General features: G+C 40.0%; 1 pseudogene; it reads right to left on the reverse strand.

Moving 5' to 3' along the window:
• Positions 1-9,540: 9,540 nt before the first annotated feature.
• On the reverse strand, positions 9,541-10,851 carry LOC127226700 (heterogeneous nuclear ribonucleoprotein K-like; annotated as a pseudogene).
• Between the last annotated feature and the right edge of the window lie 8,137 nt (positions 10,852-18,988).

The raw sequence follows: 18,988 nt of genomic DNA on the forward strand, positions 1-18,988 counted from the left end.
ACTTACAACCTAGACAGATGAACACCAGGAAACTCAACCCGATCACCTCCTGTCCGAGTCACGCTAGAAAGAGCGCCTTTCCTGGCCCCCTCCAACCTCCTTCCATAGGTCACTTCCGCCCATGGCTCCACCCCAATGGGCGTGGTTAGTGCCACAGAACTATCTCACTACAGAAGTGAAATCTGCTAGTTTCCAGAAGCAATCCTGAAGAGACTAAGAATTTCTGCTTTCCGCCTGTTGGAACATTTTCCCTTCAGATCTAAACACTGTACTGTGATGCAGCACAAACAGCCCTTATGGGGAGAGTCATGCAGAAAGGTGAGGCCCCAAAATGGTTGCAGTTGAGCTGCCGGTGACAGCACAATGCAACAGCTGTGTAATTGAACCCTTTTGGAGATAAATCTTCACCTGATGCTGTCAGAAATGATGGGCCCTACCTACCATGCCAAGCCTTCCCCAAACTACTGATTCACGAACAAAACTGCTTTGAAAATACTACAAGTTTTAGTATGTTTTAGCAAGCATTTTTGTAAGCCCAAATTGAACACGGGTGTGCTAGCTTGTGATGTCTAACAGCTGAGGTCAAACGGAAAGAACTGAGGAGTTCATTGCTCTCCACCATTTACTCTAATGGTTCCCAAGGAGCCCTCCAGAGGACCATTCTGACCAGAAGCTATTAAAAGAGAAAACTGTTTTTTTCCATTGATTCACAAGAGAGGAAGGAAGCCATAGGACAAGGAACTAACCACGCAGGCTCCATGGTAACTGAACATGAATCACTGGCACTGTTTGTAATCACTTGTGTGCCAAACAACACATTGGGAGTTAGGGGACACTTTCAGCTAGCAGAAGCTTTTATTACCAGATGAGGCATGAAAAAGCAAACATCAGGTCACTTTAAAGAAGAATTATTTCACCAGGGTGAAGTACCAAGAAGTGGAAAAAGTTACCTATGCAATACTCTGGCTTTGCTAACAGGCAGTGTTGAGTCCCAATTCAGAGCACTTAATAAAAAAACAAAAAAAAAAAAAACTTCTCCTTCCCAAAGTTTGAGGAAGCATAAAAGAGATCACTTAATATGTCATTCTGTTATTTTTTGACCAATTCCAGTCCACAATGAAGAACTGCTTGGCAAAAGAGAAGTGATGGGAACATGTTCAGAAGTCATGAATGCTCTCTGGAGAATTGCAGATTCCAGGGTTAGCACTGGGAAAACACACACACAGAAGCTACACTGTCTTTCAGGGGTGGAAAGTTAAGAACATTCTTAAAAGTAAAACTGCAGCAATGTTGAAAGGTCAAGAGAGCCTAAAGAATAGCATTCACAAAAAATTCAGAAGTTCAATAATGGTAATGTTAGATTGTATTTCTAATTACAAAATTAATGTGAAATAGGCAACCCTTCCTAGTAGAAGTATTTTACTTGGTGCATAGAAAATAGCCACTAGACAACCACAGAAATAGTTGTTGAAGGTATGATTCACCCAAGGAAGTGAAAATTAGTAGGTGAAAGTTTAAGCAGAAATAATGTATTTGTATATCTAAAATTATTTTTCTTAAAGTATTGAGTAATAACAAGGAGAAATCAAAACATTATGGTAGAGACTCTGGCAGACATTATTTCACAAATCAACCAAAACATTGCCAATAACATACATAGAAAATATATATCCTGTCTTGAAAGACTGAAAAGAGCCCATACATCCATGGTGTACTTTGAAATACAGGATAATCTCAAGTCAATCATGAAAAATGCATCTTGAAGAGTCTCCCATGAAAATAACTGGTGCTTTTAAAGTATTACATCCATAAAAACAAAGAAAACTAGAGATCTATAACAAATTAGATGCAATGCTGCAAAAGGGGAATATCAAGTTCTTTTTCTACTTACATAATGCAATACTTACAACCCAACCTAAAACAATATACGTGAAAATGATTCACTGAACAACAGGTAGTTCTCCAGTGGGTCCTAACTGCATGCATGCCCTATGCTTCAATTGAATTCCAAGAGAATTTACCTAAACTCAGAATCAGATCCCACAGGCTAAAAGTGTAGCCAAACAATATCATCCCTCACAACAATTGTCAACTGGAAACAGTAAGTTGTTCCCTACACTTGTGATAAATCAGGGTATCCATGACTCCTTCTTGAGTTCAATTACTTTGGTAAGATAGTTACCATGGCTTAGGAAAACACTTGCTTTATTTTTTTTTTTAAAAAAAATTATTTATTATGTATACAGTATTCTGTCTGCATGTATGCCTACAGGCCAGAAGAAAGCACCAGATTTCGCTATAGATGGTTGTGATCCACCATGTAGATGGTGAGAATTAAACTCAAGGTGTCTACAAAAGCTCTTAACCCCTGAGCCACCTCTCCAGCATCTATAAAACCCTTGCTCTATTTTTATATTAACATAGGATATAATAAAGGATGCAGAGGAATAGCCACACGGAAAGGTACACATGACAAGATATGTGTGAAGGGACAGTGGACATTTATGATCTCTTGAGATGTACCTCACTCCATGTATACATTCAACATTCTGAAGGTTTCCCCAAACTCTATTACTTTGGAATTTTATGGAGGCTTTATTATAAAATTATGACCAACTATACCATTGCTCTGTGGTGATCACCTCACTCTTCAGCCTGCCTCCCACTCCATCTTCATACAGGTTAGAGAATAAGTGCCATTCAAAGATCTGACCTTCTAATTGCAAGGTCAATTCCCTGGAACCCAGCTACCATCTTGAAGCTGTCCAGATGAACAACAAGGGATACCCCGTTAGAACAAAAGATGTCTCTATTACCAAGGAAACCCCAGGGGGCTTTCCTAAGGGATCTGTAAGCCAGATACTCCTAACACTCAGGAACTTGAAATAGTCTTAAAATAACTTCCTGTTCTGTCTCATACATGGATCTTAGTATCACATCTTTAGATGTGTGTGTTTAACTTTGAGTACCTGTAGAAGCCAGGAAACTAGAAAAGGGCCACGGAATGGAGACCGTCTTAAGGGAGATGGATAGCAAGCATAAGTACTATGAAACCAGAGAGGACAGTGGGAGCAGAAAAATCTCAGCAGGGATGGGAATGCAATGGACCTGCACAAAATCACATATATCAATAGTCAATCATCGAAGCTCAGGAGGCTGTACCCCTCCATACTGAAACAGTGCTGGATGTTTAGGTGAAGGGGCAGTCATCATCTTCATCATCTTTAGCACTCTATCTACTGAAGAACCCACTAGGCTCCACCCATATTCACACAGATGGCCTCGGTTAAATTTGGTGGGCCTCAAACCAAACAAAAAGGCATGAATGTGGGGAATGGAAGAGGGTTAATAAGGGTGAGAGGGAAATGAGAGTAGGTGGGGTTACCATAAGCAGAATTAATTACATGTACAAATACAATTTTTAATAAGAATTCTGAGGAACTGTGTGTCAGCAATTGGGATCAATGACCAAATATTAGAATATGCTCTTAGCACCCCTATCATAAGAATTTCAGAGTTTGTGCAATACCAGCACAAACATTATGGAAGAAACCAACCCACTATCTGTTGGATTTAAGGCCTACTTCATGAGATAGAACCCATGCCTTGGCCACCCTGCTTAGGTGTTCAAGAACCCGAGACTAGATAGGTTAGGGACCTAGGAGAAAACCAAATACTATTGTTCTTTTAAAGGAACATAGCAATAAAATGACTACTAATGGCATTCTACTATAATCATAAATCAGTGTCTTACTCAGTCATCATCAGAGATGATGGGAACAAATACTGAGACCCACAACTGGATAATGTGCCAAGAGTGAGAGACCTTGAACACTAGCACTAAATGAGATGTCTTCATCAAATCCCTCTCAGGAAACTGTGGAAAAGGAGACAGAAAGATTGGACGAGCCAGAGGGGATGGATGACACCAAGGAAACAGTGTCTTCCAGACACATGAGACTGATACACATATGAACTAACTCACAGAGACTGTGGGGGCACACACAGGGTCTGCTCACGTCCAAGCCAGACAGGGTCCTAGCACTAAGAGGGGAGTGTGAACTTGAGCTCCCATCCCAAGCTAAGAAGATATCTCCAACTGACAACTGCTCACAAAGGGAAAATGAGTTGGGTGTCAAACAAACCACTCTTAAAGGAAGGCCCATGCCCAGCAGAAGATGGCCAACACAAAATGAACTTCATGGTATTTTTGAAGATTTTTTTTGTCTTGCTTTGCTTGGGATGCCCTCCCTGTCACACACAGATACACACGCACGCACGCGCGCACACACACACACACACACACACACACACACACTTGGTCTTTTGCTTGTACATTAGAGAAAGAAGGCTTGGAGCTGAAGTGTAGGAGGTGAGAAGGATCTGCGAGGAGATATGGAAGGGGAACCATGATATATTGTATGAAAAATTATTTTCAACCAACAAATGTACAAAAATAATTTCAGAGTTCTGGGACAGGAAGTAAGAAGATATGCATATATAATTTCACACACACACACACAAAATACCATGCATCAACCTATAGGCAAATACATTGGAAAGCTAGGGAAATTCAGACAAAAGATGTAATTAGTAATTCTTTAAGGTAAACATTAATTTTTAACATTTCTGCATTATGTCAGATGTTAACAGGGAGAAGTTGAATGAAGACTAGGGGGGAAATTGCTGGACTACTTGTGAAATTCTCTGTAGATCTAAAATAGCCTCAAAATGAGGACCTTTCTTTGAGGTGTGATGATTGCATCTTGGAACTGCCAGGACAGGAAGAATAAAACACTGGCTGCTAGGCATTGGGAAAATGTCTGCAGAGAAGGAGCAGACATGACCTCACACCCAGAGACCCTAAAGGGAAAGTGACTAAAGAAAAACAGTGGACAGCGATGGAAGCAGAGCAACCCTCTGAGGCGGGTGTGTCACCTTCTGGTGAGTCACATTCTGGCCTCTTCCTGCTCCATGGCCAGTGGTCTGTTATCCAATCCCTTCAATCTGAACCCTCTGCTCTGCTGCTCTGCAGGACTCTGGTTCCTGTCCTTCCTCTTGACTAATCATTAGTCCTGCAAGAGCCTTCTGAACTGTAACACGTCTTAAGTAGGTCGTAGGATTCCAGTCATTTATCTCCTTTCTTCCATCAATCCACCTTATTTTATTTAGACTACATCCAAATTCCTTAGTATAACACACCAAAATCTCTTACTAATACTGAGCCACTCCTAAACACCATCCTTATCTCTTTGTACTCCTCCAAAAAAAGCCAGTTCCCTGCTTGAGCTTCAAGAACAGTTGTCAGTTCCAGAGCATACCATCTTCCGACCTCTGTTCCAAGTCATTCTATCACATTAGCACCCTTCTCTGTCCTACAAACTCTGCATCCTGTTTTTTTTTTTTTTTTCCAACAGGCTTCCTTGTCTGTTGAGAACATTCCTTCTCTGTCCATCAGGGTCTGCAAGGATAATTAACACTGTCCTTCTCACATACTCCTCCAGGACATTGTGAATGCAGTTATTGAGCAAATACCCATGACAAGTGGCTTTTGGAATGTTAAGTCATGAGACTGATTTTCTTGCTAAGGTGTAAATCCTATGATGGCAAAGTTGGTATCTTAATCATTTGAAAATTCTCAGCCCTGGCTCAAGACATGACTCTTAGGGTCTGTCACCACCCCTGCTGAAGTGGACCTAAGTGAAAAGATGATAAATGTGATTTCCAGAGCTGCAAAGGGAGCTGTAGTTAAAGAAGACCAATGGCCACATGTTCCTATTAAACTCAGACTTTCAAACTGCACAAAATACCAGAGAGAAATAAAAAGCCAATGATTCTAGATGGAAATAAATGAATGTATATGCCCAAGTACACAAATTCAAAATGCTTATGAAAGAAGCAATACCCTCTTGAAGCAAAACATGCTACTGGTGACAGAAAATGCTCTGTTGGCAACACCAGTTTCAAGAAGAGAAAGTAAAGGAAGCCCAGGCTCCAAGAAAGATTTCAATAATGTCAAGAATGAAATATACAGCACAAAATTATCTGTCCTTTGTTTTGCTTAATATTTTTTTCTATCAAGGAGAAGGATGTTCACAATATCAGATCTAGATAAACCTTGTTAGAGGAAATGAAACCAGTTTGCTTTGAAAGAAATTATATCACCAGATTCAGTTATCCCAGGGTATAAAAACAACTTTCTGATATAAACCAATTACATGAGATTACTGTTAGCCATGTATCACAAATTATGAAGGATGAAATTATGCAACGGTCTAGAGACAAAAACTTGCGATTAAAAAACAGAGTGAGCAAAAGTGGGTGAGAAACGCAGGTATTTGGGGAATGGTGAATCTTAGACTGGACTTCCACTAGACTTATATGAGTTATCTGATAAATAATTTGTCCTACTTCATAGGCCTTCATCGCCCAATATAGAAGACACCATTGACATCCCACTACTTAAAATTATATGATTCTTGTTGTTTAAAAGACATTGCTAGGTTGTACTAGCCTCATTTTCACCACTTGGATGTTTGCCAGACTTAATTATATGCATGCTACCTATAGCAAAATATCTGGAAAAATATGAATTTCATGGGATAGAAGACATTTAATAAACCACATTTGTATGGATCACCATTGTACTACTAGAGGTAAAAGCAATACTGTTATTAAACGAGAGAGACAGAATGAGAGAGAAAATGAGTGAATTTAATAGAAAAAGGCAATAAAATAAATCAAATGTTATTAACCTTTATAATAAATACATATGCACTATTCGGTGTGTGTGTGTGTGTGTGTGTGTGTGTGTGTGTTTGTACAGAGAAGACTAGAAGAGGTAAAAAAGATAAATATTTATCTTTTATAAAATACGTAGCTCTATGACATTGAATTAGTCCTGTCAGCTTTGTCAACTTGAGACATCATTAAATCAACTGGGACGAAAACTTCGGTCTAGACAATTGAGGAATTGTGTAGATCAGATTGGCCTATGGGCATGCTGGCTCTGGGGGCCAGTGTTGATTATTAGCTGATGCAGGAGGGCTCAGCCCACTGTGGGTGACACTATCCCTAGGTATGTGCTCTGTATAGGAAATCTAGCAAAGCACTAGTACCTTTATGATTTCTGCCTTCAAATTCCAGTTTGTTCTGGCTAGTTTTATGTCAACCTGATGCAAGCTAAAGTCATCTGGGAGGAGAGAACTTCAATTGAGAAAATGTCTATGTAAGATCAGGCTGTTGAGAGGCAAGCCGGTAGGGCGGTTTCTTAACTAGTGGTTAATGGAGGAGGGCCCAGCCCATTGTGTGCAGGGACACCCTGGGCAGGTGATCTTTGCATCAGATCCTCACTCCCAGGTTCCTGCCCTCACTGCTTCCAGTGGTGAACTGTGAGTGAAGTAAACCTTTTCTCCTCAAGTTGTTTTTTGGTCATGGTGTTTCATCACAGCAATAGTCACCCTAAGACAGCACTTAAGTGCCTGTCCTAACTTCCCTTAGTGGTGATTGTGACCTGGAAGCTTAATACCGATAAGTCATTTCCCCCCCCTCCTTAATTGCTTTTGGTCAGGGTGCTTTACCACAGCAACCTAAAAGAAACTAGAATATCATCTCATCTGTCTTCCTGTCTGTCTTTGTTTCTTTCTTCTCTCCTTATTCTTTATCTCATCTACACTTTCCAGAAGCCCTGCCATAAATAGATGATTCTTTATTCTAAGAACAACATGTTGAACAAGTAATAATGGGGAATAGATGTGATAAAAGAAGAAATATTCAGAGGGAAGAAAATATATGCCAGAGATATAAAGTAGTGGTCAATGATTGAATTTTCTTATTTAAAGAAATGTGTGTAATGGTGTTTTGCCTTTATTTATCTCTGTGTATCACCTGCCTGACTTGTGCCCACAGAAGCTAGAAGAGGTCATTAGATCTCCTAGAACTGGAGTTGCAGACAGTTATGAGCCATGTAGCTGCTAGGAATTGAACCTGGTCCTCTAGAAGAGCAGCAAATGCCTTTAGCTCTGAACCATCTCTTCCACCAAAGTACTACAAAATTTTAAATAAGAGGGTTAGAATATGAATATAGGGTGTTTCATTCTGAACTTAAAAAGTGCTACAAGTGTTCTGAAAAGGTAAAGCTCCCTGGAGAAGACTAATCTGGGTTGGATAAATAAATGTAGTTTTAAATGAATCAAGTGAAACAATTTCCCAAAGAGTGAATGCAAGCTAAAGTGTCATTTTGAACAATGGAAGGCAATCCTGTGATCTTTGAGTCTGACCCTATTTTATCTGATCTTTGGTCACCTTGTTTGACAGTGGATCTTACTGAGAAGCAGACAACTGAAATACTGATTAGATTCTCAAAAAAAAAAAAAATAAATAAATAAATAAATAAATAAAATAAAATAAAAAAGGAAAACTGACCAAACTGTAACCTCTAAGACGTCATGGAACATTCCTGATAGATGTCTTTATACATTCAGTGACAGCCAACATGGAAACCAGATCAGGTCACCAATGGAAACAAGCCATAGCAGGTCAGATTTCTACTAAGCAAAAGGCAAACAGAGCGGTTGAAAAACATGTTCAACTCACAAAACCTGCCATTGAGTTTTTTATTTCTGCCTTATCCACAGCTGCCAAACATTGAAGGTAGCCAAGATACCCTTCAGAGGGAGGTGGATAAATAATTTATAGTACACATGAACAATTGAACATCAATCAGTAATAAAAGAAAATATACCAACAAAGAAGTAAGGGAATCTCAACTATGTATTGGTAAGTGAGAGACGCAAACAGTAAAGGTGTTTACAAGTCCAACCAAATGTATGCCGTTCTAGAAAAAGCAAAATTATAGAATCAATGAGAAGATTTTTGGTTGCCTGAGGCTTGAAAAGGGAAATGGATACATGGAGCCTCAAATAATCACTTGGCAATGATATTGCTCTTTATGGACATTTTTTTTAGATTCACTAGGTTTATTTTAAAAATTATAGAATGTTTCTTACAAAAGGGCATTACATTCTGCACACTGCTCTAAACAAATGCCCAGGAACATGTGGACTATTACTTGCCTTCCTCCCAACCCCCCCCCCACATGTTACAGTGACCACAAAGCAAGGGGTTCAGAATAATTACACAGGGGAATTAAAAAAACAAAAACACCAGGAATGAACAAAAAAAATTCACTCCCCCTGCTGCTGTTTCAAAATTTCAGCGTTAGTTTTTGCATGCCCTCCCCGCCAACCCTGTTTGTAAGGAATTAAAACATTACATCTGGTGAACATCAAAGAGTACACTACACCTCAAATGCAGAACACCTATGAAGCAGAGGAATGTTGGCTTTTTAAAAGAGAAACTCCTTCAGTTCTTCACTAGACTTAGAAAAACTTCCCAGAATACTGTTTTACACTATAAAAAAGAATATATATATATATATGTGTGTGTGTGTGTGTGTGTGTGTGTGTGTGTGTGTGTGTGTGGTGTGTGTGTGTGTATATATATATATATATATATATATATATATATATATATCTTGCTTTAGAATCCTTCAACATCTGTATACTTCTCACTGTTCTGCAGCAAATACTGTGCATTCTTTATCTGGTCCTGTGTTCCTGTAATGGTATTGATCCGATGTTCGGATCCTTCTAAAGGCTCATCAGTTTTGATTGATGCTCCCGACTATGAGGGATTTGTTTGATCCACCTGACCACCTTTGCCAATATAGATCCAGCCAAATCTTTGGGAATAGTTACTTGTGTTGTAATAGTAAGTTCACCAAGATCACTGTATGATCCACGGCCCCCTGCATAGGAATAATCTTATCCAGAACCACCCTGTGGTTCTGCCATTCTGACGGACTTCATGTGTCAATTGCAGAGTCCCAAGTTTTATCAGCACTGAACCCAACCATGCTATCATAGCAGTCCCCAGGCCTTCCTCTTCTGGGGTAAGCCATTAGATCTCCCCCTCTGGATGGTGGTAGAGGAGAAAGAGAAAGATTCCGAACTCTGCTGCCACCCTGGCCACCTCGACCAGGGGGAGGTGGGGGGAGATCCCCGACGAGGGCTCACATCATCATAATCTCTTCTAGCAGGAAGCATCGGACGCCCCAGTCCGACTAGGGAGGCATTCTGTCAAAACCACTCTTCCTTGCATGGGAAATCCCACGGGAAGTCCACGGTCATCAAACATCACTTGTAAAAAGCCACCATAATCATAGGTTTCATCATAAAATTTGGGATCACAAGACTGTGCACGACCTTTGATGGGAAACTCAGATATAAGACTAGGACGATCCTGATGCACTCTATGACCCTGCAGGCTTTCCTCCAATGAGAACAACTCTGTTAGTGAAATGAGGGCAGCATTCCTGGAAAAGACTGCCTGTTGCCTGAGTGTTTTCTCAAGTTCTTTTAATTTTTTGCAACTTTGACAACAATAATTCCTCCTGCCATACTCTGATGAATCAACAGGTCTCAACTCGCAGTCAAAGTCACTTCCTTTATAGTGTTGGTGCTCTTCCAAGGTAGGGATGGTTTTCTTCAGAATCTTTAGATATTGTTTCAATATCAGCACTGGCACTCAGTATGCGCTTGGGACCACTGCTGTCTGGGACTGAAACACTGGCATTGTGTGTGTGCTGAGAGCCTCAATGTCCTTGCCTCCTTTCCTGTCACTGCCCCAACATTCTTCCTCTGAAGCAAAAGGCTAAGAGCTTGAACCATCTCATCGGTGTTTCTAGATCTTTTAAAGGCTTGCTCCTCTTCCATGCTCTGCAGGGCATTTACCAAATTCACCGTTGGTTGCTGTGTTGGGGAAGGTTTCTTCAGGATGCCTGGTCTCCATTATCTTGAATTAAATGAATACACCAATAGACCACAACCAAGAGCCAGGCAAGCATGACAAGGACGTCCTTGCAACGGGGAAACAGGGGATAATGGTTTCTCTGTTTATGGACATTTTAGAGGTAGATTTATATCATTACATATTTGTCATTACTCATAAGTACAACATAACAAAGGAAACAATGTTAAGTGTTGTTCCAACTTGATAATGATGTCAACAATTGTCATTGCTTGTAACAGGTGCCCACTTTGGATGGTTTGATGACAGTCTGTGGAGGGTTATAAATGTTTTTTTGAAGGGTTATATATGATAAATCTTTTTTTCCTGTTTCCTGAATTTTAAACCAATTTTTTAAAAACAAAGTGAAGCCTAGATTGCCTTGGAGAACCTAAGATGTTAGAGATGTCATAGCTTTAGCCTGGTATACTACTGGGGGAAAGCAGCTAACAGAGAGTGGAAACTAGCCCAAGAGAGAGAAGTACATTGCAGTCAACAAGGCTGAGAGGAGCTGGACAACTAAAGAATGTCTGGACACTGGATATGAAGATAAAAAGTTTGGAGTTTTCCCAGCTGGTATTCAGTCTTGCTTTGGTACAACATTTCCTTGCTATATTCCTTCCCCCTGTTTTGGAATGAAAATGTATATCCTGTGACATTACATGTCACCGATCTGATTCCTCCAAGATGCTTAAGTTCTACTGGAGAAAATCAAGAAGAAACCACCAGCAGCACTAGCAAAAGCTTCTTATACAGACCAAAAGTTCTTTTTTATTTGCGAAGATTCCACCACATTGTTCTCCAGTTTGCAGTATTCAGAATATCCATGCAACTGATGGAAGGCTTGAACTGGGCTTATGAGATGAAAGTTTTTTTGAGAAGTACCCTCAAATTCAGGTTTCCATTTAGGAATGTTCTTATAAAGCAAAGTATAAGTTCCTGCACTTACAGGGCTGTCCTTGTTTCCATGACGGGGGCGAGAAAATTGCAAGAGTCTGGCTGCCACACCTGCAAGCCATGTGGAAATCAAGGGCCTTAACCAGGCTCCTTAATCTAAGTTAGCTATATGTAAAGTGTAGAAAATACCTACCTCGCCATTTAAAGATAACATAAAATAAATAAATGAATACCTCTACTTCTGTTCCGACATAGAGGGATTTCCTTTAAAAAATACGTAACTGCCATTTTTTTTTTTATAAAAACTTCACACAATGTATTTTGACTCATTCCCTCACAATTCCCCCCAAGACTATCCACCATCTCTATTCATCCAAACTATATGCTCTATCTTTGCTCTCAAAAATTAATTACCTTTTAAAAACACACACACACACAGAGGCGGGTAGTAGAGAGGGAGAGAAATTCCATCAAAACAAACAAGCAAAAGACCAATAAGACAAAAAAAATGCCAAAAATGGGCAAAAATACCACTAGAGACTTATTTTGTATCGGCCCACTACTCCTGGCCATGGGGCCTAACCTGACATGTGGCATAATATGATATACCCAGGAGACTTGATCCGAAAAAAATTATTTTCTCCCTTTACTAGAGGGTATCTATTGTAGACATGTTCTTAATAAGGGGGTGATATACAGTATCTACCCCCTGTATTATACTAAAATCTGTCAAGACTACTCCCCACTATATCTTCTATCAGCTCAGAATATATTGTCTTCTATTCAGGTCTCTGAACCTTTTGGAGTTGAGTTTTGTGCATGGTGGCAAATATGCCAATATATGCAAATAGTCACAGAGATGTGAGAATACAGTATGGAAACTATCCGGAAAGGACTATTGGGACTCATGCATCTGAGTGTGTTCACATTATCACCCCAGAAGAGCTATAAATTCAATGTCTGTTTGACATTGCAAAGAGTTGTATCTTCTAAAGTTGGCTGAGATGTCATCCCTAGGATTTTGTAAGCTTTCCCTAAGAATGCTAAAATTGTGTGGCTGCCTGAAGTAGGACAAGATTGCTGGCAAGCACAGCAGTATTAGTAAGAGTTCTCCGAGAGACAAGAAACAGTGGACACAAATGATGGAGAGAGAGAATATAAATTTATTTTTAGGATAATTGGTTCACATTATGGATACATGGTTGTCCCATCATAGGTCATCTGCATAATATAGACCCAGATAACTCAATAGCGTTGCTCCACCCAAGTCTGAAAACTGAAGAAAATAGGATTTAATTCTGTTTGAGGCTAAAGGACTGAGAGCCTCCAAGATGCTGGCTCAAGTTTCAGAGTCCAAAGGGCAAAAACAAAAAAAAAAAAAAAAAAAATCTAAACTCTGGATCTTCAGAGACAGGAGAAGTCAGTATGACCCACTCTCATGAAAGAACATAAGAGACTGTACTCCTGCCTGATTTCACCCAATCTCAAATATATTCATGAATTCTACCATGTTTCAAGAGGTTCTTCCCAATTCAATCCACTAACCTATAGACCAATCTTCTTAAGAGAAATCAATATCCAGAAACAATGTTCTACCAGCCATATTACTAAGAACTCTAGTGCTGACAAATTGTCACCTGTATTAGCTATCACAGCTCAGTTCATTTAAAAGTGTCCAAATGATCTCACTCAGGTTTCAAGAAACATCCTGAGGTGAGGTAACCCATTCACAAAAGACAAACAGGGTATGTACTCACTCATATATGGATATAAGACATTAGAGGAAAGGATTCCAGTCTACAATACACACCTCCAGAGAAACTGGGAAACGAGGGGGCCACTAAGAGAGACATACATGGACCCCTAGAGAAGGGAAATGGCAAGACTCCTGAACAAATTGAGAGAACATGGTGTGGCAGGGTAGTTATGAGATAGAAGGGGGAGAAGAGGAGCGGAGCGGGGATGAGAACATGAAGGATCAAGGAAGACTGAGTCGGGAAAATAGAGTGAGAACAAGAAAAGAGATACCACAATAGAGGAAGCCATTACAGGTTTATACATATAATATACAAACATATATGTTTGTATATAATATATTATATTATAAACATATGTTATAAACTATATATATCCAAGTACATTTAAATGAAAATAAACATTTATAGACAATATTTGGGGAATTTGGGCGTTGTTCTTTCCAAACTACTTCCTGCTAAGGCTGTAATGGGGGATTCGAAGAAGATTCAGAAATCCTGGCTGTAGTCTGTAAGGCTGCTTTGTCCAGCTGTTTGAATGTAGGATTATCTCGTACTCTGTTTCAGGCGGTCTGGCTTGATCAAACCACATTAGTCTGGAAGGAATCCACAGCTTTTCATTTTCTGTGAAAACAAAACTAGAAATCCTTTTCCCCAGTAACTTGTCCTTGAACTAAATTTTGGAGTCAAAGCATTTTTTTTAATTTAATTTATTATTTTACATGTTGATCCCAGTTCCCATTACAGGTTCTAAGAGAAATCTGGCACTAGGGAAATGTCCAGACATCTACAAGGATGACCCAAACTAACAATCTAAGCAATAGTAGAGAGGCTACCTTAAATGCCCTTCCCAATAATGAGATTGATGTCTACCTTATATGCCATCCTAGAACCTTTATCCAGAACCTGCATCCAGATCGATGCAGAAGCAGACACCCACAGGTAAGCACTGAACCAAACTCCTAGAATGCAGTTATAGAGAAAGAGGAATGACGAGCAAAGGGGTCAAGACTAGGCTCGAGAAACCCCATGAACTGCTGACCAGAACAAGGGGAAGCTCATGGACCCCAATAATAGCTGGTAAACCAGCCCCTGTATACTGGGTGTCGGTTAGGAGTGTGGGCCTCTGGCATCGGATCAATATTTACCAGTATTATTATCAGTATAGGAATGGTCTTTTGGGAGCCCATTCCACATAGAAGGATACCCTCAGCCTAGATAGCCCTTCCCCAGATGATGTGATAGACTTTGAAGATCCCCCATGGAAGGCCTCACTCTCCCTGGGGAGCAGAAGGGGGTGGGGATGGGGAGTTGGTGGGGGGCATGGGAGAGATGAGAGGGCAAGGGAACTGGGATTGATATGTAAAACAAGATTGTTTCTACTAAAAAAATAGATGTCCAAACCAGCGCCCCAATCACCCAACAATCAGCCAGAAAATGGAAAGACAGTCACCTATACTTCACAAGTCCTCTGGTGTATGCAAGGTGTTCTCTTTTATTACTATTATTCTGTCTAACTACATTTGTTGTTGTTCTTTGGTTTATTGGTTTTGTTTGTTTGTTTTTGCCTAAACTAGACATAGAGAAGTGAAAACGAGCAAAAAAGAAGACCCCGTATTCCAAAGTTTGTACACGTAAACATCCACAACCTAAGATGCTTTTTTCCTAGCTGTCTCTCTCTGCCTCCTAAGCCAAACAACTCTTAAGTGGCTGCCAGAAACTGATGCCTCTGAAGGTGACAGGTAGAGAAGGGAATTAAATAGAGGAAATAGTAAAGGAGCAAACTCATGGAATCTGAGCAAAGTGCAATTGTGCCATTCCTGGGTCAAGGAAGAAACAAAGCAAAGAAATTAAAGATTTTCAGAATTCAACAAGAATGGACACTCCACACCAAAACTTATGGGACACTTTGAAAGCAGTGCTATGAGGAAAGTTCATTGCACTAAGTGTCCACATGAAGAAAAGAGAGGCTAGAGAATTAACAGCACAACTGAAAGCACTAGAACAAAAAGAAGCAAACTCACGCCAGAAGAGTAGACACCAGGAAATAATCAATTTGAGGGCTGAAGTCAATAGAGTAGAAACCAGGAAAACAATACTAAGAATCAATGTAACAAAAAGTTGTTTCTTCAAGAAAAATCAACAAGACAGACAAACTTTTATCCAAACTAACAAAAAGCAGAGAGAATATGCAAATCAACAAAATCATAAATGAAAAGGGGGACATAACAACAGATGCTGAGGAAATCCAGAGACACTTCAGGTCATACTTTGAAACTTTTACTCCACATAATTTGAAAATTTAATGGAAATAGACAAATTTCTGGATAGGTAGCACTTACCAAAATTAAATCAAGAACAGATAAGCAATTGAAATAGACCCATAACCCCTAATGAAATTGAAGCAGTCATCAAAAGTCTCCCCCAACCCCCCCCAAAAAATAAGCCCAGGGCTATAATGGCTTCAGTGCAGAATTCTACCAGAAATTCAAAGAAGAGCTAATACCAATACCCTCAAATTGTTCCACAGAATAGAAGCAGAAGGTCTATTACCAAACTTTTTACAAGGTTACAATCACCTTGGTACCTAAGCCACAAAAGCACAACTAAGAAAGAAAACTACAGACCAATATCGCTCATGAACACTGAGGCAAAAATACTCAAATAAAATACTGGCAAATCAAATCCAAGAACTCATCAGAGAAATCATCCACCATGACCAAATGGCAACCTACAGACTGGGAAAATATCTCCAACCCCACATATGAAAGAGGGCTGATCTCAAAAATATACCAAAGAACTCAAGAAACTAGTCACCAAAACACCAGAACTGAATAAATAATTCTCAATAGAGGAATACAAAATGGCTGAAAGACACTTAAGAAAGTGTTCAACATCCTTAGCCATCAGGGAAATGCAAATCAAAACAACTCTGAGATACCATCTTACTCCTGTTAGAATGACTAAAATCAGAAACATCAATGATAGATTAGGCTCCAGAGGATGTGGAGAAAGGGGAACATCCCTCCACTGCTGGTGGGAGTGCAAACTTGTTTAGCCATTTTGGAGATCAGTATGGCTGTTCCTCAGAAAAATAGGAATCATCCTACCACAGCTAAACACTGAGCTGAAATGGAATCCAATTGCAGAGAGAGAGAGAAATAAGAAAAGAGGTCTAGACCAAGCTACAGAAAACCCACAGAGACAGCTAACTGAAGAAGTGGGAGCTCATAGACCCCCCCAACTGATAGCTGGGAAACCAACATTGAACCAACTCAAACCCCCTAAAAATGGATCTCAATTAGAAGGCCTGGGCAGTCTAAGGGACCTCTGACAGTGGATCCAGGATGTATCCCTGGTGCACGAAAGACTTTGGGAGCACATTCACCCATGAAGGGATATTCCCTTAACCTAGAGATAGGAGGGAGGACCTAGTTCCTACTCCAAATGACAGATTTTGATGATCCCACCTAGAAGGGGAAATCATCCCCCTCCCCGTGGAATGGGTGGGTGTGAGGGATCGGAGGTGGGGGGAGTATGGGAGGGAGAGGGAACTGGGATCAATATGTAAAATAAGAAAAAATAAGAATAATAATAATAAAACAGCTTAAAAAAAAAGAAGGAAGAAAAAGCAACCTGATTTTTCTCCATGTGATGGGATGCTTACAGCATCCATAGCAGTCCGATCAGAAGGGAGGCTTGGCCTCGATGGGAGCTGCAACAGCTCATAGGAGAAGTCTTGGAGATCTGACATTCTAATTGTAGTTCACTTTTTAAAATTCTTGTTTTGTTTTGATTACTGGCTTGTGCGCCAATGATCAGTGACACATAAGACAATATGGAAAGAAGTTAAGTTTTCCAGCCACAACAGAAAAAAAAAAACAAAATGTTTACAAACCAACACTGAACTCACTTCCCACAACAAGACTTGAGGGAAAATCAGAGATTCCTACTAAAGTCACTAATTCATGCACAACTCCTGCCCCCAAACCATTTGAAAAGCTTGAGAGAACATAGGACCTCTGTAAACAAGTCTGAATAAACAAGAATGGGGATAAAATGGAACCATGGATAGAGCTTCTTGGGAAGTAATCAGCAGTGCTGGAGAGATGGCTAAGCAGTTAAGGACACTTGCTGCTCTTATAGAGGACCCAGGTTCGATTCCTACCACACATGACAACTCACAACCGCCAGTAACTCCAGTTCCAGAGGACCCAGAACCCCACACACACACCCATGCAGGCAAACACCAATGCACATAAAATAAAACAAATAAAAGTTAAAAAACATTTACAGAAAAAAAAATTAAGTGGCAAAGATATACACACATGCTAACTAATCTGTACAGGTATTTGTAGGGAGCTGGTATGATGGCACTACAGGAATCTATGATGACCTATTGTGGGACTGTGACATGACTGATTATACTAAAAACTTGAAGAAAATGTTTCATTACTCTTTGATATAATATTTTTACACTCTTTGAGAAGTTAACACAATATATTTTATCATATTCACCCCTATTCCTCCTCTCCATCCTTCCTGGATACACCACACCTCTTCACCCCTTCCAACTTCTGTGTCTTCTTTTTAGTTTAATTCTTTAAATAACCCACTGAGTCTAGTTTGTATACTGACAATATACTCCTCTAGGTGGTGGGGTCATCCACTGTAACATGGCCCATCCACTAGGAGACTCATATAGAAAATAATTCATCATCCCCTGAAACCATCAATTATTAATAGGCCCTTAGCTAAGGGTGGAACCATGAGCTACTTATTAAGCACAGTTAAATGTCAGGATGGAGAGATGTTTCTCTTGGTAATTGAATGAGACGCAACATGAAGATCCCTAACACACACATAAAAACCAGTTGCATTGGCACACATGTGTACCTCAGCCCTGGAGAAGCAGAGACAGGAGAATCCCTGCCGCTTGCTAGACAGCTGGTTTAGGCAAACTAGTGAGCTACAGGTTCAAGTGACCTCCTGTCTCAAAAACAAGATAGACAATGATTGAGGAGTGGAATATAGCTCATGTCAGCCTCTAGCCTAAACACACACACACACACACACACACACACACACACTTGCCACAAGTAAAAGAAAATCTTAAAAAACAAATTAACATGAAGGCTCATTAGTGGAGTCATACATCTTCGCTAGAAGCAAACATGCCACATCTCTTAGGAATGTCTCAGCAAATCTTACACCAGGCCCCACTCTACAAAAGTTACCATATTAAAACTCAGTGACGTTAGGGAGGTTTACTCCATAGCAATTTTCCCACAGTGATCTGTGGATTGGCGAGGCTGAGATAACACCTGACTCCAGCTTGAAAATGTTTCTTTTAATCCCATCAAAAAATGATATTGTTGCTTATCTTTCACAGAAAAATGTTTGAAAGTATGAAGCACCATTAGTCTTATGGTTAGAAGCTGTCATCACAAGACTCAGGAACAGGAGGGCATGGGGTTGTGGAAGAGTGG

Source organism: Phodopus roborovskii, unplaced genomic scaffold (assembly GCF_943737965.1).
Source record: "Phodopus roborovskii unplaced genomic scaffold, PHOROB, whole genome shotgun sequence".
NCBI classification, from domain to species: domain Eukaryota; kingdom Metazoa; phylum Chordata; class Mammalia; order Rodentia; family Cricetidae; genus Phodopus; species Phodopus roborovskii.